Below are 13,524 nucleotides of genomic sequence, written 5' to 3'. Positions count from 1 at the left end.
TGTAATAATGTACGAGAGCATGTACGATTAGATATGTGCTTGATGCCCTAAATTTTCTAGCGACTGCTTTAAAATTTTCAAACAGTATTTCTGCTTTTCGTGACACATAACTTGTATCCGGTTTTTCGAATGAAAATCCTCTATAACTCTATAACTTTATAATAGTACTCTATTATCCTTTTATAAATAAAAGAATAATAGGAAAAGTTCATAAATAGAATGATGTTACGATATTATAAAATAAATATTTGATTGATCGTGTTATAGATTAGATACGCAATATTTAGATTTGATTGTAGAACACTATCGACATCTATGTAAAGTCTATTGCAATTAAAATCACATTCCATAATTGATATACGTTGTCCAGAGATTATCGATAATATAATAATTGTAATTGTAGGAAATAGTTGTATCGTAAAAAAAATGAAAACAAAACGTGTTACAAAGTATTGGCGTGCACGCATCGAGCGTACAGGTAGAAATACGCATTCAGTTTCTTTGAGCGATCGATAAATTCAGTCATACGCGGTTGTGTGGTGTGTCAGTTCTGTTTCTCAGCACATAATATCGTATGTATATATACCTAACGCATTGAATTTCGTACAGCTTGGGGAATGATTGTATAACGATGAACAATTGGACTTGGGACTCTAGCGGGAGGGCATTATGGTAGAGCGGATGTTGTATAACGGTTAGCCAGCGAAGAGGAACGAGACGGGAGCAGCAAACCGTAAACGCCACGAGCGTTCATCCTCCCTGTCCTTTTTCTTCTTTCGCATTTCTTTTTACTTATCTCTCTTCTTCTCTTTCTGTCTTTTACCTCCTACCTTTGTTTTTTGCGACACTCTCTTTCTGTATCTCTATTCGATCTTTTTACTTTTCGTCTCGTTTCCTTTTACACTATAACCTCTCTTTAATTTTTCTTATATTTTCTTCGATCTCATCGTTTTCTCTGTTTTTTTTTCGTTTCTACTTAATTTTTTTTTTTTGCTCTGAATTATTTATTTTTTTATTTCTATCTTCTTTTCCCTTTTCTAATTACTGAACATTCTCATAATTGTTGGTAAGACATTTTGTAGCTGTTAATTTAGACAGTCTAAGAGCTAGTTTCCCCATGTACAGGTGTATGCGCGCGCAAGTATGCCAAAGAGAATATTTGTATGGCATAAAAGGAAGAAGGAGATATAGATAAAAAAACAGGGAGAGAGAATGAGAGAAGAAACGTTGTATACTACGAGATTCGAAATAATATTAATATTATGAAGTTGAGAATAGAGATTATTTTCACACCTGCCAGGTGTTCTGCATAGTTTGACGAAATTTTCAATACACGCCCTAAATTATTGGCTCCTATTTACATACCAACGCACATGCCATTTACAGAGATTTTGTTGATTCACATTATTTGATCGATGTTTCATATTGTGTTTGTTAATTGGACCTCATTTCTGTTCTTTTTATTCTCTAGCTTTTTTATATATTTAATATCATAACATGCAAAGCATTTTATATATATCGAGATGTGAAGCGGAAATGAGTTTTATTAGTAATTAAAAAGAAAAAAAAAATATTATCGCTTATACATACTGACATCGTTGTGTTCCATAATAACGACAGCTATCAGGCGGGAAAAGGTGGCGCTTGCAGCGATTGATCGTCGCCTCAGACTTTTTCTATTAATAAACACCGATATAAAAAGAAGAAGTAATTCGTTGTTAATTCCCCATAGGACGGTAAACGGTGTGCACGATCGTTATTCTTGCAGTTGAGCAATGAAAATTACCCTTAGCATTTTTTTTTCTTATTAAACAGCTTTCATCTTTTTATTTTTTTTCACACTAAAAAGAGGAAACGGCGTTTACTCTACGCAACATTGAAAAAAAACTGCAAAATTAATTTGCACATAACCTGTGAATTTTTATTAAATATAATGATTTTTCTTTTAATATATAAATTGCAAAATTGATATTTAAAATTTATTTGCTTTCTATCAATTCTTTAAACAGATCAAACGATAAAGTATGCTTCAATTGATAATACTGGAATGGATTAATCTTCCATAAAAAATAAATTCACGAATAAATTCAAAACAAATTTTTAGAATTATAAAAATATTATTGTATATCTAAGCAAGATAAATTTTATTCCAAAAATTCTAAAATACTATTTTTAGAAAAATTTATTTTTTTTTTAAACTGAATTCTCAATTGGAAAGTTTTAAAACTTAAGGTATTTATAAAAAACTTACAGGAAAAAATCTAGATCTTAATTCACATCAATTAGAGATTAAAACTTCAATAGCGTGCCGTACAACGTGTTGTAGACGATCCCAGATATTTCGAAATTGCGCATGCGCGAAAACAATATGGCAGAAGTTACATTTCACCTGATCCCCGATCCGTAGTTCTAACTATCGTTCTGTCGAATTCACCAAGACACAAATAGATAATATTTTTCGCGTGACAAACAATAGTTTGTGCATCGCCCTTTATCCCGATGCTTTCATACAATTAAACACGCGTGTTATGTGGTTCCATTTTAATTAACTTTGAAAATAATTGTACGCGCATGCTCTCTTGTTTAATATTTAATATCGCGGAATAGGACGCTAATTAGCAAGCGTATAGTAAATGTATTATTCATCGCTTTAATTAAACATCGGTTATGCTCATCCAGACTGAATGCTTTGGTTAACTGCTTTGGACGAGGAAAGGAAAAATGAAGGAAACGTAATCGTTTAATAAACTTGGCAGTATCTTTTAAGACGAAGACTTCATCATGTTCTGATGTTAGATAAGGTAAGCTTCGTCGACTGCATTAAGGGAAGCGTACGTTTATAAGGAAAGTATGAAAAACCGAGTTTGAGAACACTTTCTTATGAGTTTAAGATGAAAAACTCATTTTATTAATTTCTCTCTTTTTTTTTCCCTGGAAAAATAGATATTTCTCTTTAGTTGAATATTTTAGAATATTTTTACGGACAATTTTTTACGATTCCAATTTTTTTTAGAAATTAATTCACTTATAAATGTTTCTTTTTATTGTTTCAAAATTATTGTATTATATAAAGTATTATATAGAGTATTTAAGACGAACTATATATAACTAAGATATTATCTTTGTATGATATAAATCTTAATTAATAGCGAGGAATAGAGCGACTGTTATATATCTATAAGAACTAATTGGTTCTGGCAATTGTTTACTTAGAACTTCGCGTAGTTCATCTTTAGTTGTTGAACTTTGCAGAGAGAGAGAGAGAGGGAGCAGAAATGTAAAATGATTAACAAACAAGAAATCGAAATTTACTTTTTATTAATCAAATGTTCTGCTTTGAATTACATAGTTTTATGATGATATAATAATATAATTTAACATAAGATAATTAAAATAGGATCAAATAGTCGAGTAAATTCAGCAAATACTTCCATATATATTTAAAATTAGGTTAAAACTAATTCTAACAATTTTATCGACTTTCGACATTTTTCATAATTTTCACGATTACGATTATAATTTTATAGTTGCTGAATTTAAAAAAAAAATACATCGACATTTTACAGAACTTCCGGTTTTCGTTTCAGCACGTGTTATAACGTTTCATCGACGCACATGTCTCAATGTCAATCGTATATCTTTACAAATGTTTTCAAACATCCCTCGAGGAATAAATCTGGAGAAATTAAATTGTGCAGGCGAGCTAACTGAATTGGCACAGAAAATGGGTTCTCCATGCTCTCGAATAGAGAAAATTCTCTGTAAATAAATTCAGATTATTTCTAAATTTTTGAGATTATTTTTCGAATTCTATCTTTCTTAAAATTTATAATATCTAAATCATCGTAAAGTTTCTATCTTCAGTTGTCATAATTCACTTTGATTTCCACTTCCATTTAATAATATTTTTCTTAACGTATTTCATCTTTGAAATTATTTTTTACACATAAATTAAACTCGTCTTTCTTCCTTTTTTTTTCTTCTTCCACAATATGCACTAAAATTAAAAGCATACAAGAACTGGAGTTTAATCCAGTTCAATTATCGAATGATTTATAATGCACATAAAAATTAAAAATATCGTTGTTAAAAATAATCGTGACAATACGTAACACAATGTATTAAATATTAAAAATATTTTTCCATAATCACGCGTGAGAAAGTAATTAACACGCGAATAATCTATCAAGCAACAGTGACAGAGAATTCGGTGAGAGAAGTGACGACACGTCTGTGGCACTTCTGGCAAAAGTTATGGAGAGCGCGAGATTCTTGGCACTTCTGGCTTTCGTTTCACACCCGTACAACTCATAAATATTATACATATGTATTCTCGATTTTCCTCCCTCGACTTTCATACTTTACATATTCTATTTTAAATTGGACATTTTCGACCACTAATCGCGCGCAATTATTTTACGTACGATCAAACATCGTGTAATAACTTAAACGGTGCATACCTAACAATTGAGACCAATCCGTGTATCACGTCTGTTTGTTGTCTATGGCAATCAGTTATATCATAAGATTGTAAAATTTTCGAAAAAAATTCAAGAAAAAAAAAAGAAAAAGAAATTTATCGACGTCAAGAGGAAATATTTCTATTTGAATATTTGTCCAGTGAAAATTTGCGAAAATAAATCTCGATAAATTATATCGAAACATTAATTTAATTGTGAACTATAATTGTTCAGAGCGTAAAATGTTTTAATCGTTTGAATTACGACAGCGTAGCAATTGTGTCATCGAAATTTCTTACAACTCGCGTTGCTTATGAATTCCTTGCATGTAATTGCGTGAAAATAATTATAAGATATTTTCATCGATTCATTTTGTCCTAACAATAATACTTATTTTTCATTATATATTATTTTATTCGTTTATATCGTCGAAATTCTTCTTTCAAATAATTATAATTAAAAAAAGTATAAACTATTTTATATTGTCATAATAACAAAAATTCGAACAAAATTTTTTTCAAACGATCAATGATAGATAATTATTGAATAGGCTATTGAATCCACTATTGTACAAAAAGTTTAAGTAATTTCGAAAAATTAGGTTGAGAACCACTGGTCGCCTATCTTCTTGCAACACGTGTCTGCATACGGGCAACGCGATATTCTATCATTGGCATCGTAGATGTGCTTTGCAACCATAACCATAGATACGCACCATAACCGTCACATTTTCACGTTGTTCGAGTCGTTTCATCGGGAGGATCTATCATTTTGACACCTGCACTTCCGGTCGTTGTCCGAGGAGAATGACTTCACTTATAATCACGTATAATTGCGTAGTATATTTCTTTTCAATTTGCGCAACTTTCGATTTCGAACAAATCTCTACAATAAATTTTATAGATCGTTTACTAGATAACTTCTAATTTCGAGTTTATAGATTCTTGGAAAGCATTTATAGTTTTAGGAAAATGACATTTCGTTACTCGAAGCTTATTTCTATTAAAGAGGAAGAAGAAAAGAAATCAAATGAATAACAATCTGTAATGACAATTTTACAACGGAACGTGTTCAACACGTTCATATATAATAATGTCGTAACGTGAAATAAAAAAATTGTCATAGAAAAGAAAAAAAAAAAAACAGCAAAAACAATGTTATGTTAATACATGCAAAAGTCGAAGGTCGCAGATCTCTTTCACGTTACATTTGGTTTCATTGAAAAACAAAAAAAAAAAAAAAGAATAAAAAAAAGTAAGACAAAAATATACGAAAATGTACAAAAAGGATAAAAAAAAAAAAAAGTATAAAGCGACGATGTCGTGTCGATATCGTAGGAAGTGGAGGATATCGATCGAGGAGACGGTGCATCCGCACCTGCACATATGCACACGCAGCGATATCTTAAAATGCAGGCGGTCCACTTAACTTGAAGGGTCCTGTCGGGTCCTTTTCTCTTTCATACGGGTATCGGATTACATGGGTCAATGTTTCCCGTGGCTCGATATACTATGCAAATATTGTTTGCATTTTCATGCAGATTTTTTTTTCCCACCCTTACCACATAAAGAAGATGTTACACGTAGACGGAAACGCGTTGCCATATAGGTGATATTTATTCACCCGGATTAATCGACTGCTTCTGTTACCTAGATTTTAATACGCGCGTCCATTAAAGGCGAGATGATTGTTTCGATTACCTTCGATTCTCCACGCTTTGAGGAACGAATTAAAGAAACTGAGTCAAGTTTGACGTTCTGCTGCTTTTTCACTTATATTCGATATATCTTTGAATTTATTTTCTTTCTCTCTATTAAATTTGAATAATAATTTTTTGTATAATAATTTGAATTTCGTATGCAAATTTTTTTTTCGAAATGTGCAGGCTAATTTTTAAACATCATTTTTTTTTTATAATCATCTTTTGATAAAAATTATCGAGGGAAAAGATCTCGAATCAGATTATTTAAATTAACTTCAAGATTTTCGTTAAATTTAAATAAAACCGATCCGATGTAATACTTTAAATTAGATAGCGAAATTATATCCGGAAAATTTAATCCTAGTTTGTTGTTGAACAGCATTCGTATAACAGTATCTTTGTTCCAAAACATCATTGTCAACTTTCTCACAATTGGAAAGTCCGAAACTGGACCAATTTAAACGTCAAAGTATACGTGCCTACATTTGTTAACTTAAAATTTTATGGAAAGTTTCCAGACCTAAATAAATATACAAAAATTTATTTATTATTTTTTTATATAAGACATCTGAAAAAAATCGCAGAATCGTTAAGATTAAACGTTTAATCCACGGTTACATAATAATTGTATTCTTTCTTTTTCTGTAACTCGGTGTTACAACTCGTACTGCTCGTTCAAGGTTTCCACGACACGAAAGGCGTATTCGTGTTCTACGATTGTTAAAGATAGAAATCATTTTTCAACATTTTTCTTTAAATAAACTTCAAACATTTTCACATTTCTCTCTTTCTCTCTCTCTCTCATTCTCCTTCTACTTTTATCACAAATAAAGTGGAGGAGAAGAAAAATTTTTCCAATCTATGTTTCCATAATCTTTTCTCCCTCTATCTAATCGTATAGACGTGTAAATTATACGATTCAAAAAATAAACGCCGAATATCTCGCGTTTCTTCTCCATCTCATTCATTCCCGATATTTCTTATCTCAAACGAATTCGAAATCGAGAAATAAGTCGAGAAAATAACCAGTTACCAATTGTACCTATTTTTCTCGATAATAAGTCGTGGATTCGACTCTCGCGTCGAAGATAGCGAGACGCTAATATTTTGCACTCTCAAAAACAAATACAAATATTAACGCATTCGTTGGAACACGTTCGGAGGATCGATTCTAGAAACGTAAACAAAAATTGGTGTACGAAAATGTGGCCGTATTAAATTTACGAGCAATTTATCGCTCGTTAGAGGAAGCGAGAGGGGAAAGAAAGAGACGTAACAAAAACAGAGCGGTCTCGCTCCATTTCCATCCACGATAAATAAGTCTCGATCGAAATTTTTGTACGTTTCTCTTCTGGAATCTACCTCTCTTCAAAGGTCCTTCTCACGAACATCCTGTGTACATTTTTCTTAAAGATCGAGGATTCTTATTAAGATCAGCCCCGCTCTCTTTTTCCATCTTTATTGAAACAAGTCACGTATCGTGAACGGCAGAAATGTATTTCGTAATTATACCACGGTGTATATAATCGATTAAACGTACGTGCCACGTCGAGGCTTCCATTTTTCTTCTTCCTTTTTTTTTTTCTTTCTTTCCTTATCCCACTTATCCCAACGTTTACGATACTCATATACGTTTCTTCGATACGTTTCCCGATTTATAGTTCTTAATAACACCGATGTTTCTGATAATCTAATCCTTGATTTACGACGAAAATTTCGTAATTCTTTCGCTTTTTAAAACATGACTTTTTTTCTCATAATAAGTAATAATTGCAATTTCGATCGATTTTGATACGAGTCTTGATTTTCTCAGGAACAAGAAATTATTACAATCTTTTTATAATCTTTTTTTTCATCAGTCAGTCATAATTTTGTTATCAAGGATATTTTTAATTGGGTGCTTCGGATTTCAATTTAAACCGGGAGACGTCGATTTTTTCCTTTTTCAGATTTAATAAAATTTTGTTACGGTGTTAATTAAGTGTGATTGCTTTATCATTTTATTTTAGATAGGAGTGCTCGCGTAAATTAGTGGTAACTTGTAATTAGTGATCAACTTGTCTTTTCCTTTCCAATCTCTGTGGCGGGAAATTCGAGTTTCGAGAAAAATTTTTAGATCAAAAATTCAGATCAAACCTCCTTCGCGTTTTCGTTACGAACTCTTCGATTTTATTCCAGATCATAAACGGAGCAGGGAAAGAAAATCGTATCACGGTTTGGAAATCGATGAGAAACCAAACAATTCCATCGAAGGAACTTTCGATATAATTGGACCTCTCCATAAGCGTAATCTTCGCCAACGATCTTCAATATAAACTCGCTTTCAATTTTATCGCCTAAATTAACCATTAAGCATTGCAGAATAAATTTCCCCACTTTCGACGGGAAATTTGAAATCGTATTTCGAATCTTCCTCTTCTTCTTCCGATCGAAAAATTCCAGATTTAACGCCACGAATGCGGTAAACAATTTTACAAATCCCTCTAAAATTTTGACCAACTATTTTTTTTTTTCTTTTTTCCATTTCGAATATCCGCTCGATTTTATTAACGAGACGCGTCACGGATTGCAATTTACTTTTAATCGATGATGCAAACGCACCGCCAACGTTACCACGGATAAACATTGCGCGTGATTCGTGAATCACGATCGATCGATTCGAACAAGCAACGTCTAATCAGGTCGCGTTAATCGGGTCGATAGCTATTTGTACAAATAGGTTGTGAACGTATTCTTGGCCCGATTTTCGTCATTTATGCATAAAGGGCCACTAATGATCTTCGTTTTTCGAATGACGCATTCAGAATAATATTTATATTGGCATGAAATAAGGAGTGATAAGGAGAACAATTAAATAGAGAGTGATTTTAGGAGTAATTACATTTTTGTTTGTTATCGTCGAATGGTTTCAACGAAGCGAAAGTGTAATTTGAAAGTATCCAAATTATGCAAGTGCGAATTTTATCTTTGTCTCGCTTTGTCAAAGGCAATTATTTGATCGTGCCTCGATTTTCTATAAACATAACGTTTTCTCCTTTTTTTTTTTAACGTTTTGTATCGAACAAAAAAAGAGATGAATGAAAAAAGAGGGAAATTATTTCGTTCAACGATGCGCGAATCCGTTTGACGATAAAATTATGGGGAGTTGCTCTCTGTTTGAAAAATCAATCCTGCGAATTTCGAAGTAAAAACTCTCGAGATTTTTAGATTCTTCTTCGAAAGTTCGAATCTGGAGTAGAGTCTCGTGTTACTCTCGACATAATACGATAAAAGAGTTACTCTTGCGAAAGTCTAGATTCAGTATAAATGAAAAGTAATCTTAAGGGGAATACATTTCGAGAGAATTCATTGTTAGAATCTGGAGTTATGTTACTCTCAATAATAAGGAAAAATAAAAGGTGCGAATATGTTTCTCTGGAAAATGATTTCTTTACTGCTCTGGAATAGTTACTCTCGATGTTTGAAAAGTAATCCTGAAAAGTAATACATTTCGAGGTAAAAACTCTGGAGACTTCTTCAAAAGTTAGATTCTTCTTCAAAAGTTAGGAGACTTGTATATTAAAGTGATCCTAAGGATGGTAATAAAATTTTGGAATATTTTCGAAAGATAGAATCAGTATCCATTAATGAAAAGTAGGGTTGCTCTCGAAAATTATTCATTCTGACGAAAATATAATTCATTCCAACATTTCAAAAAACTCTGGAGGCTTCTCGCTTTCGAAAATTAGATTTTTCTTCAAAATTTAAAAAGCAGGATACATTACAGAATAAAAGAGTTAATTTCGACAGATAAATTCAGTGTCCACTAATGAAAAATAATCTTAACTTGTCTAACAACAATTATTCTCTATATTCGACGAAAAATAACCCTAACGAATTTCAAAAGAAAAAACGTACTCTCAACGGAATACATCTCGGAATAATTTCTTACAAATATATATCTTCCACTAACGAAAAGTATTCTTAAAAATTGCCCTCGAAGATTAGATTCTTCTCCGACATTTGCATTATTCTAGAAAACAGAAATCCTAAACTCGCCACTTTGTTGAGAAACGATCCTTGATATAATAAAATAAAATAAAATATGCAATAACACAAACCAACAACGACAATCGTTCTCAATTGTCTTAAAGAGGAGAGAAATTAATTCGACGACTTACAATATTTGGAATCGAAAGGGATGGAGAGACTTGGTTCCCGATTAAAAAGGGGGTGGTATGCAGGGAGGAATCCGCGGGGGTCCGCGGTACGACGTCCAGGGAGGACGCAACAAGGGGTATCTCCGAGCGGAGCGGCGAATCACACCAGGAGCCCCGTGCAACGGGATAATTAATTAATCTCGTGGATGAGCTTTTCGTCTCGGGGCCCCCTCGTTGTCTCGTTTCGCTTGTCCTCGAGCGGTCGCCGTGGGGCTTTAATTGCTCAAAGGGGATCGTTAGGCCAAAATCGTGCTCGAACGAATCTGCACGCGATGGGGAATCGGAAATGAAATAAAAATGGACGACGGCGAGAAAGGATAATCGGTATTCTTTCTTGTTGAACAATGGAGGAGGGATTCGAACGATATCGCACTTTTTTTGCAAGTAGCTTGTATGTCATCGTGTTTCTTTTGTCTCGTACGAATATATCGTACGCGATATTTGTCGTTCAAAGTTGATTCATCGATTCTCCTCTAACGCTTTCTTTCACTTCTTAGGAAACCTATTCTCTGTTTCCAAAATTGTTCGCTAAATACTTGCTCGAGCTGTGTTTTTTTATTTCGTTCACGGATTGGAGAGAATTTTTTAATGGCAGGAAGAAGTGAGTAGTCGGTAAGATCAGTTAAAATCATTCCAGAATTTTTCATGACAAACGCGAGCAATCGAATTCAATCAATTCAGTCGAATAAATTCAATCTCAATTGGCAATTTCTCGAGTTGTTATTCGTCGGTTTGCTTCGATCGATGCCTCTATTTTCTCTTCCAGAACGTGGCGCATCTTTAATGTCGGTATAATCAAAATTTTGAAAACCAGTTGAACAATATTCTTACCTTTTTCATTACCTTTTCCTGGTAATGAAAAAATATGCCGAAAATCGCTCTCGCGACCGTGAACAGAATCGGACGAATTTTTCTCGTAAATAAACCACGAAATGCCAACTCTCGAAATATATAAGTAACAGCACGGTTCAGAGTGAAGTTGGCTGTGGAGAAACTAGCGACGCTCGTGTGAAAAAACGAAATTACTTTCCGAACAAGCCTCGTCTCTCTACGTCTCCTTTCTTGAAAAGTTCACGAACGAAGATCGAAACGAAGCGAATTAGAAATTCTTCTCGATTACACGGATAATAGGATAATAATTACGCTTTGCTTTATAAATATTTTTAAACGTGAAACAATTATTCTGACTTTTCTGTTTGACTCGATGACATTGGAAATTGGAAATTTCATCGATTTCGACAGGAATAATCTCCTCCCTCGTGTTTTTAGTTAATGAAAATTATTATTTTATGAAAATTATCGCGTGCTCCGAATCGAAAAGCCGAGGTCCGTGTGTTTCTAAACGGGGTCACGAGGCGAAGAAAACACCACCTCTCGTGCAATTTTTTTCTTCCCTTCCTCCCTCTTCTCGTTTCTTCACGCTCTATTCGAGTGTACCAGCTTGACTCGCAATTCCAAAAGATACAACGAGCTGCGTTCGGGGAAAAGTTTGCTTGGAACGGGGAGCAGCAAAAAAATTGCTTTCTAAAAAAGTGTAATTAAGTTGATTTAATTTTATTACGCGTAACGACAGACATTATTTTGTACGTAGAACGGTTTCATAATTCATTAGCATCGTAATACAGCGATAATTTTTCTTCTTTAAATCGTTATCTCGATGTTTTGGATATTTGTATCAATTAGTTTTAAATATTTTTTATAGCGTGTTTGGAAATTTTAAGAGAGATTAGCGAAATTCCTCGAGGAGAGATTATTGATATCGTCCCCAGGGGGCCAAAGTCAGCTTCGAAAAATGCGAAAAAGCAATTTAAATTATCGACAGATCGTAACAACAATATGGGGATCAGGCACGAAGTTAAAGAATTTTTAAAATTTTGGAAAATTTCGTTCGATGCAAAAATTTTCTAATTAAGCAGTAATTAGCTTCACGAAGAAAAATCTAAATTTAAAAATAACAATCTTCCATCGAAACAAATTTTCTTCCACTTATCTATGTATTCGTTTAAAATTGAAGCGCCCTCTTTGATTAATACGCACACACATGTTACACGTTGTATAAAAGAACTAAACGCTCTTCATATTTTCCAACAATTTTTCCTTTTTCGTCCCCCCCACCACGCTCTTCTTCCATGTGAATTTAATTGCAAGAACGTTCGTTTCATCCCCTGCCAATTTTACCCTCCGCTTGGAACGAAAGCTCCAAGATTAATTAAAAACGAATCTCGTGTCTCGGTAGGAGTAAAAGGAGCGCAAGTTCGTTAATTCCGTTCACCGGGTCACGTTTCACTTTCGTAAACGAAACAAAAGCCCCTGTTTTAGACCAGGTGGAATCACGAGGCAAGCAACCAACCTTCCACGTGGAATCCTCTCCTAATTTTTTCTTTTTCTTCTTTTTCTCGATACTCTCACGTTTCCAACCAACGATACAATTTTCACGTTGATCGCTTCCGTCGTCGTGCCGTCCCACGTGGTCGATCCACGTCCTTGGTTACGAAAGAAAAATTGCGGTGTCCGCCGATCTTACCGATTACCACCTTGCCTCACGATCATTTGTTACGTGCATATGTTTTTCCGACTACTTGTCACGGCACGTCGACGAGAATTATATCAAAATTTTTCAGCTAAAAATATTCCCTCTTTTTTCTTTCAACTTCTTCCTCTCAGGGACATCGCGATAACACATCGAATCGAACGTTTCGAACGCTTTGGTTAAAATATTATCGCTTCGAGTCTGTATCCAAGTTAAAAGATTCCGTAGAGTTCTTTCTTTTCGAATAATTTTCATTTTAAAAAAAAAGAAAAATTAGATTCAAACGCTTTTTTCGATAAATTTATCCGAGAAAGGGGAGATGTTTGTTTCTTTCGATTATTCTTAATTTCATTAACCAACTAAGCGAATATAAAAAACTATTCATAAAGAATAATAAATATTCACCGGGCAAGATAAAAATTGCAACACACTCGAAAACAACTTACCTCCGACCTTTACGTTACGGGTTAAATAAAAATCCATATATCAAGGAATGGGTGGAGGCGATTTATTTATAAAGCGCCGTATTTTCGAGCGTGTAATTTCGCGTTACGTATTCCTCGACCCGTGCATAATTCGAAAATGTATAAACGAAACGAGGGAAACGAAAAAAGAAGTTCTATCTACCGATCT

At 33.6% G+C, this 13,524-nt stretch overlaps 1 protein-coding gene across 11 annotated transcripts in view; it reads left to right on the top strand.

Moving 5' to 3' along the window:
- LOC107999277 (protein couch potato) overlaps positions 1-13,524 on the top strand; it is a 159,538-nt gene that overhangs the window by 14,379 nt on the left and 131,635 nt on the right. The window lies entirely within an intron of this gene.

Source organism: Apis cerana, linkage group LG7 (assembly GCF_029169275.1).
Source record: "Apis cerana isolate GH-2021 linkage group LG7, AcerK_1.0, whole genome shotgun sequence".
Classification (NCBI taxonomy): domain Eukaryota; kingdom Metazoa; phylum Arthropoda; class Insecta; order Hymenoptera; family Apidae; genus Apis; species Apis cerana.
This window is presented reverse-complemented; position numbering and strand designations above follow the sequence as displayed.